Source organism: Pan troglodytes, chromosome 10, assembly GCF_028858775.2.
Source record: "Pan troglodytes isolate AG18354 chromosome 10, NHGRI_mPanTro3-v2.0_pri, whole genome shotgun sequence".
Classification (NCBI taxonomy): Eukaryota; Metazoa; Chordata; class Mammalia; order Primates; family Hominidae; genus Pan; species Pan troglodytes.
Window position 1 is genome coordinate 129,941,515 of NC_072408.2, and position 17,400 is coordinate 129,958,914.

Below are 17,400 nucleotides of genomic sequence, written 5' to 3' on the forward strand. Positions count from 1 at the left end.
ACAGACGCAAAAGACCATATCATCTTATGACTCCATTCATATGAAATGTCCGGAAAAGGCATTAGCCATTCTTCTTCTCTATGAGAAAAGACTGAGACCCAGTCAGACTCACCTGAGGCAGGAACAGCATCTAATGCCACCCCTTCCACTGTGTTTCTATAACTCCATATAACGTCTATAACTCCCTGGTTCCAGAAGCCTTTCCTGACTTCACATACGAAGGAAGTGATCATTCCACGTGCCCCATTCCCCACACATACCCCACACTGACATTGATCAGAGAGCTCTGCCAGCCAGGTGCATGGCCACCTTTCCCAGGCAGCTGCAAGTGCCAGGAGCCACTCCTATTTGTTTTAGGGAAGGAACATTCTTTATTGAGAACCTAATAAGTGCCTGACACAGTGCACAGGCACTCTGTACTGGTTTTCTTATTTGTTTTCTTTCCTTTGGTCAAAGTTTTTTCAAACCTAGGCCATTTTTGGGAGATGCTTTAATGCTTCAAAAACACACACTTATGACCCCAAATATTCCCTTGCAGTGGGACATAGCATGGGCTGACCCTGGGCCAACCTGTGATGCAGGACAAGGTCCCTCCTGCCGAGATGCCACCTCCCCACTCCTCTCTCACTGTCATCAACTTGCCCTGCTTCTTGTTTCTATTAATAAACATATCCACAGTGAAGTATCAAAGAGTGAATGCAACATGTTTCCCAAGAGTATTTATCATTTGAATGAAAACTAGAAAGAGGGCAATGCTTGACTAAAAGGAATAAGGGACCAATAGTAAAATTTCAGGCACTGGAGGGATAATGAAGAAATGGTTCTCCTTCCCAAGCCCCTCAAAGCACAACCCTTATTTATTTTTACCTCCAGCACATAGTGCAGCTCAGGCACACAGATGGTACTTAGTAAATGTTCATCATGTGTTAAGTGGCCTACCTAAGGCCACTCCTCCCATCTGGGAACCTGCCCCCTAGAAAGCTGTAGTGCAAGCTCCATGGGGACAAACCATAAAGTTCCCTTTTCCTGGGGGTGGTGGAGTGAGTTCTAAAACCCACCACCAGTCCAGCATGGTGGCTCATGCCTGTAATTCCAGCACTTTGAGAGGCCAAGATGGGAGGATCACTTGAGGAAAGGAGTTTGAGACCAGCCCGGGCAACATAGCGAGATCCCATCTCTACATAAAATTAAAAAATTAACTGGGTGTGGTGTGCGTCTGTGACATGCAAGTTCGAGACTGCAGTGAGCTAAGATTGTACCACCGTACTCCAGCCTGGGTGACAGAGTGATCTTGTCTCTAAAAAACAAATTCTTAAAAATAATAGTGCCCACCACTAATTTGTAGGCACAACCTAGACACAGCACTCAACCTCAGTTGTCACAGAACTCTGCCTACACCTGAGAATTGCCACAGAAATGCAAGGAAGTCCCCAGCAAGGTGTGTTAGAGTGCTGCATCCCAGAGCAGGAGGGAGAAGGCTGGGGAGAGGAAGGAAAGTGCTGAACAACATGTGCTGTGGGGGAAGATGCTGCCCTGAGCTACTTAAGGGCAGAGAGCTTGCCTCCAGCTTCCTTACTGTCTCCGCTCCCTCGTCCAGCCTCAGAAGAAAACACTAAGAAGTGGCCTTCTGCAAGGACATGCCCACCAGAGCAAAGGGCAGTTGAGAATGGTCTCCTGGGGCAGCCCATACACCAATCAATGGAAGTAATTTCCAAGTTGTCATTCCTCAACAATACATTTACTGTGATGGGGATGATGAAGTTAAAAAACTGAAAGAAAAAGCAAACTGGATTTCCCTCCCCTTTGGCCTATAGATTCAGCTCCTCCCAAGACAGCAAAAGCAACGTCTTTCCCTCCCATCCCCCACAGGCAGCCCTCATACTGAGGAGTGTAAAGACGACAAGTGATTCTTCCCATGCTGAGCTGGGAACTTCACAGGTCTCATTCTGAATCCCACTAGCCACAGGAGACCTTAAAGCTTGTCATTAGAGCAGCCTTGCACACTAAAAAAGAAAAATACCAGCTTTCTTCACAGAGAAGCACATGGAAGTCACTCGATGCAATGCGAGGACACCCCACAGTGATCAACCTAAGTGTATGGGTCCTGGAGGTTTAAGGGAAACCTGTTCTTGGTGACACAGTTACCTGTAGGGCTGTCAGATCTCAGCCCCCACCAACCTTCCTTGCCCGTTGTATTCCAAGGGACTGAATCATGAATTTGTTTATTTAGAGACAGGTCTCACTCAGTCGCCCAGGCTGGAGTGCAATGGTGTAATCATAGCTCACTGCAGCCTTGACCTCCTGGCCTAAAGCAATCCTCCCACCTCAGCCTCCTGAGTAGCTGAGACTACAGGTACATACCACCACACCAGGCTAACTGAATCATGGGTTTAAACAAACCACCTTGGTAGACACAAGGCCTCTGGTTTGTGTTCCCTGGGGCATCTGGTGGCAGGAGAAGTTGTTTTAGTGACTGTCCTTACAGTGATGATCCCTGATCTTGGCCATTTCCCTGCATATGCCTCTAACATGAACCTATGACCCTGATGATACAGGCTCCCTGGGTTTGCTCGTCTGTCTCCCTTGAACTGTTAGCTCCTTGACAGCAAGACTCTCTTATTTGTTCGGGCCTGACACTCCATGGAGGCTCAGCATGAGCCAAGTGAATAATGCACAGGAGCACTGACTTTGATCTGCCCAAGGCCTGACATCGTCAAGACTGCAGCCCAGCTAAGGTGAAAATGCTGGTCCAGAGAGAGCTGCTGAAGGCCCAGAGTGCCAAGAATCCTCAGCTCACAAAGTCTCAGGCTCCTGCTGGCCAGCGGAGGCTGGGCTTGGCCTCTGTGGGTGCTGTCAGGACCCTGTGGCTTGGCTCTGGGACCCTGGGGCCAGCCCTTCTTCCCTTGGCCCTCAACCTCACTGGAACCATTCATTGTTTCAGCTGTAAAAACACTGGACCTGCATTCCAGAAGCCCAAATTTTGGCTCTGCAACTAACCAGCTTGCCATGGGACTTTGGACAAGTCACTTCTTTTCTTAGGCCTCAGTTTTCCAGTGGGTTAGGTGTAAAGGTTGGCCTAGATGACTTCTTGCATCTCTCCAAGTCCACAAGAACCTTCTTTTAAGCAAGAGGCACCCAATGCCTCAGAATTCCTCTAGGATCTACCTTTATTTATTTTGTTATTTTATTTATTTATTTATTTATTTTGAGATGGAGTTTCACTCTTGTTGCGCAGGCTGGAGTGCAGTGGCGTGATCTTGGCTAACCGCAACCTCCGCCTCCAGGTTGAACCTCCGGGTTCAAGCAATTCTCCTGCCTCAGCCTCCCAAGTAGCTGGGACTACAGGCATGCACCACCACATCTGGGTAATTTTTGTATTTTTAGTAGAGACAGGGTATCTCCATGTTAATCAGGCTGAAGGCTGGTCTCGAACTCCCGACCTCAGGTGATCTGCCCGTGTTGGCCTCCCAAAGTGGTGGGATTACAGGCGTGGGCCACCATGCCTGGCCTGGCTCTACCTTTAGAACACATCTGGGGCCGAACAGGCTCGCAGCCCCCACACACCCGCTGCCTCTCCCTGTCAGGCCTCTGAGCCCTAGCCAAGCCATCGCATCCCCTGTGACTTGCACCTATACGCCCCGACGGCCTGAAGTAACTGAAGAATCACAAAAGAAGTGAATATGCCCTGCCCTGCCTTAACTGATGACATTCCACCACAAAAGAAGTATAAATGGCCGGTCCTTGCCTTAACTGATGACATTCCACCACAAAAGAAGTGAAAATGGCCGGTCCTTGCCTTAAGTGATGACATTACCTTGTGAAAGTCCTTTTCCTGGCTCATCCTGGCTCAAAAAGCTCCCCTACTGAGCACCTTGCGACCCCCACTCCTGCCCGCCAGAGAACAAACCCCCTCTGACTGTAATTTTCCTTTACCTACCCAAATCTTATAAAACAGCCCCACCCGTATCTCCCTTCGCTGACTCTCTTTTCTGATTCAGCCCGCCTGCACCCAGGTGATTAAAAGCTTTATTGCTTACACAAAGCCTGTTTGGTGGTCTCTTCACATGGACACGCATGAAACTCCCTATTGCAATTGTTTCCCCACAATCACCCAGCTTCCTCCCTTCCTCCCATCCAGCCTGCTCTCATCACCATAGCCAGAAACCATCCTTTTAAAGCACAATTCGGATCCTGACCCTCTACTGCTCAAACATTTCCGAAGCTTCAGGTCACTCAGAGTCAGGGCCAAAGTGCTGATACAGCCTGCAAAGCCCTGATCCATCGGGGCCCTCAATATTCTCTGACCTCCTCCCCTGCTTCTCTTCCCCTCATTCACTCACTCCAGTTTCCTGAACATCCTGGACAAGCTCCTGCCTCAGGGCCTTTCTCCCTGAGCTACCATCCTGGCTCACTCCTCACCTCCTTCAGGTCTTCGCCTAAATGTCCCCAACTTGGGAGGCCTTCCTTTCCCCTACTTCTGCAACTCTGATCACCATCTGATGTGCTTACAGGTTTTACTGACTATTTTCTATCGAGTGTCTACCCCCACTAGAATACAAGCCCCAGGAGGGCCAGAAGTTTTTAACATTTTATCACGTCTTTATGCCCAGCTCCTAGAATAGTAGGTACTCACTAAATACGTGTGGAATGAATCGCTGCTGATCCACTGAGCGGTCAATCGTGCTGCTGAAATGAAGAGTCAAGCTATTCAACCCCCCGGCTTGAATGGCGCCATCTCAGGAACCCCTCAGAGAATTCCAAGCTCTGTACACTGTCTCCAGGAACAAAAGCGATTGTCCCAGGCAGGGTTCACATCTCAGGAAGTGTGTGAAGAAACAAAGAAAGGAAGTGACACAGGGGACACAGATCCAGAAAGCTCCTGCTGACGACACCTGGCTACCGGGAGGCATGAGGGCTCAGCGCATACGGGAATGCCTCCAGGCACCTGGAGTGCTGAGCCGTCATGCCTCCAGCTGCCTCCCTGCAGGTGGGATGAGGTCATCAACGTGAGTGCACTGGATACCCACCATGGAGAAGTACTGGAAATGAACCGAAGACAGGGGCTCTGTACTAGAGCCAAGGGAAGGCAGAAACGAGAGGAAGAAGGAAAAGAAAGGTGGTGAGAAAGAGTTTCCCATGCTGAGAACCTGCAGGCAGAGATGTAGAGAAACCCCCAGCCCCAGACCACCACTGACCAAGACAGCAGGGCACCCGGCCTCACATGCCCTCAGGTAGGCCAGGCCAGCTTCCTTCCTGGCCCTGCCTGTCCTGAAGAGCACAAGTGAAACAGACCCATGCCCACCCGCCTGCAAGCATGGTATGCCTGCGCAAACCTCAACAAGTGACCAAAAGCATCGCCCAGAAACAATCGTCTTGCCACAGGCCCCCTGCTTCTTCTCTTCACCCCAGATAGCCTGCTCTCAACACGGCAGCCAGAAGACATCCTTCTGAAGCACAATTCAACACAAGCCAGAGGAATGCAGGCTTCTGCCACCTTGTTGAAAGTAAAATACATTCTGGGCCAGGTGTGGTGGTGTGCACCTGTAGTCCCAGCTACTCAGGAGGCTGAGGTGGGAGGACTGCTTAAGCCCAGGAATTCAAGGCTGCAGTGAGCCATAATCACACCACTGCACTCCAGCCTGGGTGGCAGAGCAAGACTCCATCTCTAAAATAAGTAAATAATTCCTTTAAAAAAAAACAGGAAGAAAAGAAAGTACATTCTCAGGAAGACATGCTGCATCAGAGCAAACAAGGCAAATGCAGGGGTCAGTCCCCAGAGCTCTGGGGAACAGGAAGAAGAGGAGACTGAGAAGAGCCAGCAATTTCTGGCTAAAGCCCTGCGTACTGAGCAGCGTCAGGTGTGTGTCAAAGAACCATATCAATAAACAAAATGTAGATGGGAGCAGTCAGGAGGGGCACAGGTGACAGAACTGGCCAGGGCATGACATGGGTCATCAGATTGTGCCCAGATCTCTACCAAGCTCTGTGGGGACAGCAAAGGAGCTGAGGAGGAGCTCTCTGTGGACTTCAGGGCAGCATCTTTGCTCCAGGGCATGAGGGCACTCAGCCCTCTACTTCCTCTCCATAACCTCCCCATGCTCTGGGCTCTCTGGGCAGCCTTCTAACATGCGAGACTTATCACAGACCTAAACCTCACAGGGACGGACAGGCCTGCATTCCCATGTGGGACTAGGGCTGCCTGAGAGGAGGGACTAGGAAGCAAGGCCCTCGCTGCAGGTAGGGCTCTGCTGCTGCTACGGATGGAGATAAGTCCCTTCTTCACCTGGGATGGGACTTCATCCAAGGGGCTGGAGGTGGGGATGGGGGTACAGCATGGGGAGGTGGGGACGTGCCCTGGAAAGTCTGTGTCATTGCTGCTGTGGTCTGAGGCCCTGCCCATGTCATGAGCTCTCTTTCTCCTCAGGAGACAGTGACCTTTTGAGGCCTGTCACAGAGACAATGGCAGGAAGTGCCCCTCCCTGCCTGAGCCACGGGGAGTCCGGAAGGAAGCCACTGCCTGGGCCCAGGACCCTCCCCGCTGAGCTCTTGCCCAAGGGACACTGAAGCTCATGGCAATGCCAGAAGCTCTGCTCACCAATGCCGAATGGCAAACATCTTCAACTGTGAGGGCTAAGGTCAAATATTCTCCTTGGCTGGGACCCTCCTCTTTAAGGCAGACCCCTACTGTGAAAGACAGCCAGGCAGTAGGAGACACAACCCCAGCTACCCCACCCACCACCTGCCACCCCCACCTTCTGGAAGGAAGGGCTCTGGATTCCTCCACGGCAAGGAGCTTTTCTAAAAATAAACCCTGGTCCTTGAGCCCTTTCCTTCCTCAGTCCTTTGTGGAGGAGAGAGGAGAAGGAAAGATCTCGTTCTTAGCGAACCCCAGGGAGTGTGGCCTCCCTCCACCCCATGACTCTCGCTACCAGGGCCCGGTAGTCACTATGCCACAAACTCCCAAGCAGGGTGCAGAGGCATGGAGGGGGCAACCCTAATCATCCTCACATGGGGCCTGCCATTTTCTAGGGGAGGGTTTTGGGAAAAGCAAGTGGTACCAGCTCTCTAGTCCAGGATCTGGGGGGAAAGGATGGCACCCAAAGGCAAGTCTCCCACATTACAAGGTTCCCAGGTCGACAGCAGACACAGACACTTACTGAAATATTTCAGGGAAAATGATGCCAAGAATTCTGAGGTCCAAGCAGTACGCCGTGACAGCACAGAGGGAGGAAGGAGTGGCTAATGTGGACCCAGGCCTTGCAAAGAAATTTAGAGGAAAGGAGCTGTTTGAAATGGGCTTGGAAGGTGAAACAGGAACCTGACAGGTAGAGGTGGGAAGAGGGAATTTCAGGATGCTGGAACTGCATAAGCAAAGCGCAGAGAATGTACCAGCATATAAACTAGACGCGGGCAGGGATGCCTGTCTGTTTTGTTCACAGTGGCGTCTCTGGCAACTGGAATGGTCCCTGGTGCATACTAAGTAACAATAAATACTTTATGGACAAATGAGTGGAGCAGAACAATTCCTGAAGACATTTTAGGTCTAAGTGAAGACCTTCGGATGAGGTGAGCTGCAAGGCCATGGTCTCTGCAAAGCCACTGCACTCTGGAATGCAGTTGTTAAGAAGGAATAGAACCTCCTTCCTGTAAGAAAGGAGACAGGAGACCAAGGCTGTGTTGAAGCAGCGTCCCTCAGAGCAATGTCAGTGCTCAGGCCATGCAGGGCAGAAGAGCTCTCACCGGGCCCTGCCTCAACGTGGCAGCCAAGACCTTTGGCAATAGGACAACCACGAGGCCCCAACCCCGCAGAACCCGAGTGACCCCTGGAGAAGCTGCAAGTCAGGGCTGAGTGTTACTATGTGCCCTCCCCTACATCCACTCCCAGTAGCTGGGACACCTTGGAAAGTGAATTAAAACAAAACAGAAAAACAAAAAATACAACATAGCACTCTCTCTTCTTAGCACTTGGAGGCCTTTTCACAGCAACTGAAAAGAATGAGCAATTAGAGAAGATAACAGTCCACGGTGCCAGCCTGGAACTACGGAGCCACAGAGGCAACTTAAGAGGCCCCATCACAACGTGCCCTATCTTCCCAGCGAGGATGAGGGCACCCGGAGAAGGGAAGGGACTTACCCGAGATCAGACAGCAAGTAACAGTTGAGCCTGGGCTGAACCAAGGGCCCTGTGAGTCACAGGCCAAATTTGAAAAACCATGCCATGTGCTTCCAGGTCTAGACTCGGGGTCCAATCCCAATCCCACCACTGACTAGCTGTGCAACCTGGAGCTGATATCTGCCATCTCTGAGCCTCGGCTTCCTGTGTAAAAAGGGACCCTAACAGGCACTGCTCATGGTTACTGTGGGACTTAGCCCCATGCAGCAGGGGCTGGGTACATTAAACCTACCCCCACCAGCATCCTCACCTCAGCTTTGCTAGCTTCCCTTGATGGAACATCCATCCTCCGTGCCTCCAAAGCTGAAACTAGCCAATGAGTGTACAGGAGAAGGGTTCATCAACATTTAGGAAAAAAAGAAGGAAAAATCACTTTACCTCCTGTTCCACCCAACAAAGGCCTTGGCGTGGAAAATGGGGCCAAGGCCAGGGATTGTGCCTGAGACGCAGAAATACGAAATGGAAAGAAGCTTGGGAGGCCAGGGGCTCCTGCTGCCAGCTGGGGGTGGGAGGGAAGAGACTGCTACTCCCTGGGCCATTCAATCTCTAGACCTGGCACTCCCTGAGACTCAAGACAGAGGCTCAGGCCCACCCTCCACTCAGCCTTGGCTTCTCACTGTACATCCAGAGGGATGGTGCATTAAAAACCACACTCATGCTTGTTTCTGGGCCACTGACCATGACTTGCGGGCAGCTGAGCAAGGCAGCAGCCCAGCCTCTGCTCTCTGCCAAAGCCAGGGAGTAGCCAGAGCCTGAGCTTCCCAGCCAAGGCACAGAAGAAGCAAAACTCCTGCCTGTCCTCTTCCATGTACTAAGGGTAGAGCAGGCCAGGCTAAGCCTCAAGAGCAAACAGAAAAGAGCCACCCTGGGGTGCTCTATAAACAGGAGAATAGCAGCCGTTGGGGCCTCAAAGGCTGACCCAAGCAGTTTTTATCCTATTTGGAATCGAAAGCTACCAGAGGCAGAACATCGGTCTTTCGTATTTAGTGAAGAGAAGTCAATATTTGCAAAAGCGTAATCAATAAATACAATCTACCCCACATTAATCAGATAAAGTCAGGTTTATAGTGTCTTTTTAAGAGACGGGGTCTCACTGTGTTACTCAGGCTGGAGTGAAGTAGTGCGACCATGGCTTACTGCAGCCTCGAACTCCTGGGCTCAAGTGATCGTCCTACATCAGCCTCCCCAGTAGCTGGGACTATAGGCATGTGGCACCTCACCCAGTTAATTTTTTTTTTTTCAGAGATATGCGGTCTCACTATGTTGCCGAGGCTGGTCTTGAAATCCTGGCCTCCAGTGATCCTCCTGCCTTAGCCTCCCAAAGTGCTGGGATTACAGGTGTGAGCCACTGCACCCAACAATAGTCCGGTTTTTAGGGGAAAAGGGAAACAGCAATAAAGTCTCCGTACCCTCAAACTCCAAAGGCCAGGGTGGCCTGCAGGGCCTCAGCTCTGGGAAGTAGGGTGCTACTGCACAGGTGGATGGCCTTACCTGTGGGTCTGAGAAGGCTCCACTGATGTCCCTGTCAAAGGAGGAGAAATGGGTCCCTAGGCTCACAGAAGGGTGTTGAGGACCAGGACACATGTGCCAGCATCCTGCAGGGAGAAGCACAATGGGAGAGGAGGTGAGACACCTGGACTCTGATCACTCCACACCAATCCAACTGGGAGACCCACAATGCCGATGGACCAAGAGGATTGAACAGGGGACATCTGACTAAAGGTGTCTCCATTTTACAAAGGGACCCAGCCCAGGACGATTCAGGAAGCAAGTGTCTAACTCAGAATTGGTGACAGATACACCCCAACATTGCCCGGCACCCCTTCTACTTAGGAAAACTGCTCAGGGAGTGGGAATTGAGACCACCAGCACACACCATAAGCCATCTTATTTTCGAAGGCCCCTGGAGCTCTGTCTCAAATCTTGATTTTTCACTCATGAACCCCACTGGGATTGGAGGACTTCAGACCGCAGAGAGGAGGCTGGAAAATGAGGTAATGCAGGAAGAAGAGTGGGAGACACAGTCCGAGAGGATGGCGTCCTGATGCCGGGACAGGGGCATGGTCACATTGTGGGGTGATGCAAATGGCTTCCAGCCTTCCAGCAAGCCCCTCCAGCTGGGCAGAGTGTGATCTGACTACCCAGAGGCCAGAGACAAGCATTCAAAACAAAATGAAAAAGGTGGAGAAATGGATTTCCAAAGAGTCGCAGGTCCAACAGCCTCAGAGATGACAAAGTCTTCACAGTTACCACTGAAGCCACTACCCAACCCAGGGCTCCTACAGGGACCACAGACAAGCCGGGTAGCCCACCTCGCAGCTCAACACACATTCTTGTTTGCCTGACACACATACAAGCCTCCTGACCCTGGGCCCAGAGAGCAGGTAGCAGCCTACAGGGCTCTCCAATGACCATGACAGAGAGGCTGCTTATCTGCTGGCTATGGAAGCTGGGAGTGTTTCAGGAACTGATGCCCAATTCCAGGGCAACCCTGCTTTAAGAGCTGAGGACAGGCATGGTGGGGGTCTCCTCAGACACCAGTCCATGCCCGCTAGGGGCAAGCACAGCCCTAACAAAGGGAAATGGAATGGTGGCTGGGGATGGCAAAGTCATCAACTGCCAAGTGAACGGCCAGACAGAGGAGGGAGAGTGGAACTGGGGAGGTGTGAAGATAGCTAGCAATACACAGCAGTGGGAGGTGTGGCTGCAGGGAGCGGGCGGCTCTTCCAACCCTGCCACCACCACCGCGTCCTGCATGCCCACCCCCGTGCAGGCTCCTCTGTGGGACTGAGGCTCCATCGCTGTCCTGCCCCAGCCCCTTGTCTCCACGGCTGCATGTACACACCCACATACACACTCAACCCCCGGAACAAATGAAACAGCCCAGGCACCCACAGCAGAGTGGATGCAGGTCCCAGCCCTCCCAGTGACCATGAGCAAGCTGGCCTTCCAGCCTTGCCTCTACATGCCACCGTAGGCCACAGTTGAGGCCAGCAACTCTGAAGTCTCCCCATGTTCGAGGTGAGGAAAGCTGTTGAGAGGGTTGAGGGTTTGCCATGGTAACGCACCCATCAATGGCGAGCCAGATTTGGTAGACCAGCCCCGCTCCAGCCCACCACAATACTTCTCAGCGGGTGAGAAGGGCAGTGGTGACTCACACCCCGCAGAATTAGATCCACAGGGGCTATGAGAAAAAAGCACTCTCAGAACGCAAAGAGAGGCACTGCAGGGAATTATGTTTCTGACTAAAAGTATTAAAAGTGAAAAAAGTGAATGCAGGGTCAGGCTAAGGAGCCAACCCAGTAGGCAGCTACTTGGGGAACAGACCTCTAGGGGCAGGGGGCTCAAAACATCCCTGGAAAGAAATTAAAATGTGCTGCTGGCTAACTCAGTTTTCCTCCAGTGACCCCTCACATAAATGGTAAACAGTGAATCTGTCCACTGCCCTAAGGGGACATGGAAAGTCACAATAAAACACAATTCCTTGCTGGGGTTTGTTGCATGTAATGTACGTTCCATACACATGTAGTCACAGTCCTGGAGGGGAGCAGGGCATCCAAGACCAAATAATACATCGTGTTGCTGTTTCCCAGGAACAAATGTCATTTCATTCCTTTAAGTTTTAAATCCAAATCTTCAATATACTTTTTTTTTTTTTTTGAGATGGAGTCTTGCTCTGTCACCCAGGCTGGAGTGCAGTGGCACTATCTCGGCTCACTGCAAGCTCCACCTCCCGGGTTCACACCATTCTCCTGCCTCAGCCTCCTGAGTAGCTGGGACTACGGCGACTGCCACCACGCCCGGCTAATTTTTTTGTATTTTTAGTAGAGACGGGGTTTCACCATGTTAGCCAGGATGGTCTTTATCTCCTGACCTCGTGATCCGCCCACCTCAGCCTCCCAAAGTGCAGGGATTACAGGCATGAGCCACTGCACCCAGCCTAAATCTTCAATATACTGCTTGAATGATTTGGAAAACTGCAGGGGAAAGAAAAACAAAACAAAAAGATACCTTAGGGGACAAGAACAACAGAAGTCAGAATTGCTTTCCTAAAAAATTTTCAGATCCCTGACTCTGTTTCAGTCCAAGAAAGTGAATTAGCAAGTGAATCTGTTTCTCTATACGATTCCTATTAATAGAATATCAGTCTCTCCTCATCCCCACTAAATAAATGTCAAACAAACACTTAAAGAATACCAGTTTGATGGGGTGCCAGCTACTAGCCTGCCCAGACGTCCACACGTCTCAGGCTGGCCCTTGTGGAAAGTGTAAGTTCCAAATGAGTGGGTAGTGCTGCCGAAGTTAAACACTGCTGTCTCCAGCCTCCGTTGACATGGCGACTGTGAGGCAGGTGGCTAAGGAATGGGTAGAGAGAGACCCATACGTATGGTAGGTGGAAGCACGGCAAACTGTCCAGAGTGCTGACAACAGACCATGCATGGCCTTTGACTCCATCTGGAGGCATGGTTCCTAATTTTTTTCAATTTAGATATAATTCACACACCATAAAACCCGCCCTTTTAGCCAAGTGCCATGGCTCATGCTTGTAATCCCAGAACTTAGAGAGACCGAGGCAGAGGATCATTTGAGCTCAGGAGTTCAAGACAAGCCTGGGCAACATAGTGAGACCCCCCATCTTTACAAAAATTCATAAATTAGCTGGGTGTAGTGGCACATGCCTGTAATCCCAGCTACTCAGGAGGCTGAGTTGGGAGAGTAACCTGAGTCTGGGAGATCAAGGCCGCGGTGAACTGTGATCACACCACTGCACTCCAGCCTGAGTGACACAGCAAGACCATCTATAAACCCAACAAAACCCCACCCTTTCAAAGTATATAGGTCTACGGTTATTAGTCTACTTACAATGTTGTACAACCATCACCACTATCTGATACCAGAACATTTTCATCACCCCAAAAAGAAAACTTGTACACATAAGCAGTCACTTCCCATCCTCCCCTCCTCCCTGCCCCTGGCAACCACTAATCTTTCTGCCTCTATGGGTTTGCCTATTCTAGATACTTCACATAAATGGAATCATATAATATGTATCCTTTTGTGTCTGACATCCTTCACTTAGCATAATGTTTCTGAGGTTCACCAATGTTATAGCATTTGTGTCAGTATTTCATTTCTTGTTATAATGGAGTAATATTCCATTATATACACTACATCTTGTTTATCCATTCATCCATCGATGGACATTTGGGTTGGTTCCACCTTTTGGCTATTGTGAATAAATGCTACTGTGAACATCGCTGTACAAATTTTTGTGTGAACATTTATTTTCAATTCTTTTGGGTATACACCTAGTTATTCCTAATTTTTTAATAAGATAACATCACTTAATTTAAGACAAGTAATGCATCTGTATTTTGAAAACCTTCAAAACTCAAAAGGATAAAATGGTTAGAGGGTGAGAGTAAGTTTCTCTCTTGTCCCTGTTCCCCAGCACCCAGTTCCCTGCCCAAAGGCAAATTCCAGTTTCTGGCGAATCCTCCCAGAGACCGCCTATACATATACACCCTGCTTTATTTTAAAGACAGCTTGCATGGGAGGAACCTGGCAACTAGATCAGGCCGGAATCAGGCTGGAATCAGCCCAGTAACGCCAGGAAATGAGCACAGTCCAAGTGCCATTTCTCCCCTTTGTCCCAGTGTGCCCCTTGGAAAGCCATGTAGCCTAGAAGAGGCCACGGAACTGGGTGGCAAGAGGAGTCCTGGAGGTAGATGGGTTCTGAAATGTGGTCCTCCATTTCCCAGCTATGAGGCCTCACTCAAGCAAGCTGCTTAACCTCTCTGGGACTTGGTTTCCCTATCTAAAAAAGAAAGTGGATACTGGTACCTAATTCATAGAATGGCTGAAGAGTCGATGAGCTAAAGAAAGCAAGTGCTTAGCACCATGCCTGGCACACAGTAAGTGCTCAGTGTTTTGCTGCCGCTGTGATTACTACCGCTGCTTCACCTCACTGAGCTGATCTTCAGCTTCCTCCTCCGGAAAATGAAGGAAGGCACCTCCCAGGCACAGTTACGGTGTAGACCCGAGATCCCTGCATGAGGGCCAGGCGTGCTACAGCCTCTGAGCAGTGGGGACTCAGGGAAAGTCAGGTGGCTGAGATGTGTCTCCAGCTCCCTGCATGCTGCTCCAGGCCCTTCTGAGGCTGGGTCTCCATCCTCTCACCCGCCCACCTCCCTGTATTCTCCCAAGAACAGCTCTGAACCCTCCACCATTACCCACCCTCCCACAGGCCAAGAGGAGGAGCTGGCATCATGGACCCCATGTCTTGGGCAGGCTGGCTGGCTGGATTTCTTATTTTATGACCCTACTCCTCCTCCCTTCCATCTTCTTCAACAAACACTCTACTCTGGAGCTGAGCTTCTCTTTCAGAAGCCCAGATTATTGGAGGCAGCAGGGAAACCCTCAGAGACGTTCAAAGTGGAGAGACCTCCAGTGAAGGTGGAAGCATTTGCAGGGCCATTAAAAGACTGTTAGGAGCGATTTTTCTCTCTGCTGGCAAGTGGCAAAAGCAGAGCCCAAAGAACAAAACCCAGACCTGGGAAAGCAGAGCAGGGGAAGAGAAACTGAACAAGCCTTGCTTAACCATGCAGAAGTTGATGGAGGGAAAAAACCCAATACGCGCGCGCACACACACACGCACACACACACATGCACACACACACACACATACACACACGCATAACAAAGAGGAGAAATTCTTAGCCTGCAGCAGTTGGTAGCATTATGTAAAATCCCAAGCCCACAAAAATATCATTTGGATGATAAAAAGTTAAATTTAGCTAAGTACAGAGTGACTAATACTATGAGGGAGAGGCAGCACCCCCAGTTGCCTGGAGCTGATACAGCTGGCTTTTAGAAACTTTTGACAAGTAACCAGGGCCTTGTGCAGCACAGAATAACAGATTATGTAATAGGAGGCACCACCATCAGCAATACAAAACACAGCACAAGCGTGCAGCCTTCTCCAAGGGAGGGAACAGTTGGGTTCTGGTTTGAGTGGCTCCAGTAGGACCTTGCTTGGGCCATGGGAACCTGGATATTCCAGAGGCATCCAGGAGCACAGCCAGGCTTTGGAAGGGTTTGTGTGAATGGGTCTGCAAAGATCTTTTCCCACGGTGGTTGCCGGGGACTGTTACTTTGGTGGCCTTCAATGAGCCATGCCCTCGTGGAGTCCCCTCCCTTTTAATCTAGCCTGGCCTTGTGGCCTGTTTTAGCCAACAGTATGGGATGGAAGTAACACTGTGCCAGGTTTGTATCTCTAAGCTTAGGGAGGCCTGGCTAAGAATTGAAAGCAGGATGCAAACAGATATTTCTGCACCAATGTTCACAGCAGCAATCTTCACAATAGCCAAAAGGTGGGCACAACCCAGGCATCCACAAACAGATGAACAGATAAACAAAATGTAGTCTATCTACATGATGGAATGTTAGCCTTAAAAAAGACAGACATTCTGGCCAGGAGTGGTGGTTCACATGTGTAGTCCCAGTGCTTCAGGAGGCCAAGGTAAGAGGATCACTTGAGGCCAGGAGTCCAAGACCAGCCTGGGCAACATAGAGAAACCCCATCTCTACAAAAAATACAAAAATTAGCCAGGAGCAGTGGCACATTCCTGCGTCTCAGCTACTCAGGAGGCCGAAGCAGGAGAATTGCTTGAGCCCAGGAGGTTGAGGCTGCAGTAAGCCATGATTATGTCACTGCACTCTAGCCTGGTGACAGGGCAAGACCTTGTTTCAAAAAAAAAAAAAAAAAGGAGGAGAGGAGTGAGGAGAATGAAGTGGTGGTGGCAGCCTGGATGCTTCTGCATTTGAACTCTAGGGAAGCTGAAGCCAGGTAAGAAGCCAACCACTTGTACCTTGCCCAACGGGTGATGAGGAGGGGAACGGATGTTCCAGCCAGCAGCCCTAGCAGATACAGCCAAGCACCAGTACCATCTCACCAGCCACAGGAGTGCAGCCAGCCACCTTGTCAATGGGTCCCCCACCCCAAGTAGTCAAGTTGTTCCAGATGACACCAGTGGCGCAGGGATGAGCTAACCTTACCACTGGGCCGTGCCCAAATTGCCACACTGTGAGCAAATAAATAAAATGGCATTTTGCATCACTATGTTTGGACGCACTCTGTTAAGCAGCAGTAGGTAACTGACGGTGGCCCAGCTCTCTAGCGGGTTTGCAGGAAGTTCTACTTCCATCATAAGACTCATGAAGACCTTTTGTATCCTCACATATGAGAGTTGCTGAGAGACATTAGTGCTTAAATGAGTCTTAGGAAGAGAGTAGTCTTCCACTCCCAATATCCCAATGGAGTGAATGCTGAAATGAAGCCGGTGCTGAGTTTCAAACAGCTGTCGTGAGGCTGGGGAATTTCTCCAGTGATCCTACGGAGTAAGCGGGCCATCAGATGATCAACTCAAGCTGTCACTTAATTACACGACTCTCTAGCTATCTGTGCAGAGCAGGGGTTTGCACACTGTGGACAGAGATATGGATGGGATTCCCTGAGTGCAGTGAAGTGATCATTGGCATGGGATTGAGACCAGAGTTCTGGCTGCTGACTCTGGGTAAGTCAGCTCTGCTCACTGGGCCTCTGTTTCCCCATCTGTAGAGTGAGGAGGCTGGGCTTGATGACCTCTGAAAGGGTTCTCAGTTCAGCTCCAACATTCTACAATCCTATGATTTGGACAGAAGGGAATACTGACCTGTAATCCAAAGCCCTGCATCAAGTCCAATGACTTGCATCTAGGTTTGCAAGGCAGACAGAAGTGCTCACTGGGCTCCTCAGACGTGTGCCCCTGGAGCCCTGCTCTGCTCTCTGTGTCCTTCATGGATTTGTTCATTCATTGTTCAATATCTCACTATGACAGACTCTGGCATGGTCCAATTTCCTCTCCCTAAATCATATGTTTAGCCCCCTGGACTCTAGGTGAGGCTACGGGACTAGTTATATGAGTAGGGGAGGTCCACCACTTCAAAGCCTGGCCCCCAGAATGCCCCATGCAATCTCCTATGCTCCCTCTTTCTCTGCTTACCAGCCAGCTGACTGCACAGATTCACTGGAGAACTCCAGGGGAGCCCCAAGGGATGGGAGAGCCACAGTGTGAAAGGATCCTGGGTCCCCAATTCACCACATGGAGGCCACTCACAGAGCATGCAATTCAACTAAGACAAGAGTGGGGATAAGCCTTTATTGTGATAAGCCACTGAGACTAGAG

General features: G+C 50.4%; 1 protein-coding gene across 25 annotated transcripts in view; it reads right to left on the bottom strand.

Annotated features, from left to right (window-relative positions):
* Positions 1-17,400, bottom strand: part of PITPNM2 (phosphatidylinositol transfer protein membrane associated 2) — a 164,563-nt gene that overhangs the window by 114,142 nt on the left and 33,021 nt on the right. For 22 of the 25 annotated variants that reach the window (XR_010147815.1, XR_010147816.1, XM_054663753.2 and 19 more), the window contains exon 2: positions 9,665-9,768. The exons of 2 other annotated variants lie outside the window; for them this stretch is intronic. The gene's annotated coding sequence lies outside the window, so the exon portion shown is untranslated. Of the gene's footprint in view, positions 1-4,633; positions 4,796-9,664; positions 9,769-17,400 lie in introns of those variants that run through there. One more of the 25 variants, XM_054663763.2, reaches the window with a different exon arrangement.